Source organism: Columba livia, chromosome 2 (assembly GCF_036013475.1).
Source record: "Columba livia isolate bColLiv1 breed racing homer chromosome 2, bColLiv1.pat.W.v2, whole genome shotgun sequence".
Taxonomy (NCBI): Eukaryota; Metazoa; Chordata; class Aves; order Columbiformes; family Columbidae; genus Columba; species Columba livia.
The window spans coordinates 45,002,827-45,005,128 of record NC_088603.1 but is presented as its reverse complement, the minus strand read 5'-3'; positions in this window follow the sequence as shown (position 1 = coordinate 45,005,128).

The following is a 2,302-nucleotide window of genomic DNA, read 5'->3' as shown; positions in this document are numbered from 1 at the left end:
GTCTCCAGGACATGCTCTTCTTCCTGAGGTGGTATGATAAAATTTTATTAAAAGTAACTTAGTAATATTTTGTTTGCATGGCTGAGTTCATCTTGTTACTTATTGAACCCTGCCAGATTAGATTTTAGTCCTGAAGAACTGATTTTCAGAGAAGTAATTTATTGATAAGACTCTATAATAAAACATTCAAAACCATCACAAGAAAGTCCCTGTTTGTATCTGATTGTGAAATGGAAAAGGAGAATGCGAACTTGTAGGCATTGAGCTTGGGAAAATAGGTACAAACAGGAGAAATGCCGTCATCTGCTTTCACTCTGATTAAACCGATGCTGGCATTTCTTTTTAATCCATCTCTCTTTAAGGTGGCTACAACTTTTTGTGCTGAACTGATGTGACAGTCTCTGTCTGAAACGCTCTCTTTGCATCCATTGTGGTTCCTCAAATTCCCAGCCCTTCCAGATCACAGTTACCCAGATTTTACTGGAAGTAAAACAAGATTAAATACAGTGAAAACACCTGGAATCAACATATGAGCAGACATATTCAGGAATGCCTGTTTTGCTAATGTTCATGAAAATGTGAGCCTCCAGAAGCCTAAGGCTAATTAGTAGTCAACTGCTGTTTAAACGAGTGATTTTTGGGGGCTTCTCCACGTATCGTCATTTTCTTGGGTTCTTTCACATTGAGCCAGTTTGCCATCAGCCCATCCTTTGACATTTAGTCATGGCAGCTCACATGAGTTGCCAGAAGCCTTCTTCTGGGGATTTATTTTGTAGGAAACACAAGTGACACTTGTCAAAGGGTCACAGAAAGTAACTGGAGAGAGGAACGTTTTAGTGGGACTGGTAAAATCAGGACAGGACACATGTATGTGCAGCAGCTGCTTTCTGGTGCTAGTGGCAGTAGATGGAAATGGGTGGAGGTTTCAGGTTTTCAGGCAGGTGATGGATGTACAAGTGCATAGAGCAGAGCCACATAACTGGACTGACAATGTACACAAGGAGCAGTCAAAGCTAGAAAGGAACAAGGCAGCTGAAAACAGCAAAATTCAGGTGAAGAGTGTGGGGGGGGTGAACATTTGCTTCAAGACCTCATTCAGCTCCAGGTAAGGACAAGGGAAATTATGAGGAAAAGGTTTGGGGTGCCAAGGGCATGGAGAAAGTGAGGACTGGTAAACGAGGAGGGAGAAGAATGTGGCTGACGTGCTGGGGTAGGTGTGAAGTTCTGGGCTAGAACAGAAGGTAGGTGGCTGCTCAAGGAGCGGCTGTGAGGAGACGACAAAGCCCCAGGCAGCCAGCATCTGTAATCCAGTCAAGTGCTAAAATGAAGTATCTTCTCATGTAATTAATTCCTCATTGCCTCCCTGAAATGCTGAATCTTTGTCTTAACAATAGCTGTCTGTCTGGGGGCTGGTACTGGGCAGCAAGGTAGTGTTTCCATCTCCAAGCTCCCTTCCATTTTCGCTGGGGAAATAATGAGAAACAGAATTATTGCAAGTCAAAAATAAGCTGATGGCAAAGCGTGAGGTAAGGGGCACAGTGGACCTACCTGAGATAAGACAAAAAGCAAGACGTACAACAAGTCACCGAAGATCATAAATTCATCTTTTACAAGAGGAGTGGAAGGCCGTGGCTCTATTGCAGTTTGCCTCGTTGTGTTTCAATCGCAGGAGTATCCTCCCTTAAAGTTCGCATGTAGTCAGTAGAACGTAGAAATATAAAATATGGAAATATTTCCTATGTGTTTTAAAAATTAGGAACACAAGTAGCAAAAATGTACTGCACTGAAATGTAGGCATTTTGGGATACGTACTTGTGATAGTAATTAGCAGGAAGATGAAAGTGGTGACAACACTAAAAGTGAGGTCCTCACTTGTATTTTGTGCTTCGCTTGCAGAGGAAAGCTAGCAAGCTGGAACAGATTGTTTGGGAAAGCAGGGTAAGAGCTGTAAGGTGGAGTGTGACCCCAAATGTATGTTAAGAAGTAGATGTGCTTTGAAAATTAACCACTGCAAAAGCAGAATCTCCATATATTTGCAGGTCTGTTTCTACACTCTTGAACTTACCTACTTGATGTGTGAATGACTGGAGCTGTGTGCGGAGCAAGGTGAGGCTATCACTTCCTTTGCAGCTTCGTGGTATTTAAATGCTTGATACCCAGCAGCCTTTCTGCTTTGACTTTATTTAGAGACATTTGCATTCACTGAGAACTCCAGTCTAAACGAGACGCTGAACAGCTCAGTGGATGCAAATCCCCCAGCTAGAACACCCCTCTGAAAAGGGGATTATTGCTTATGTTTACC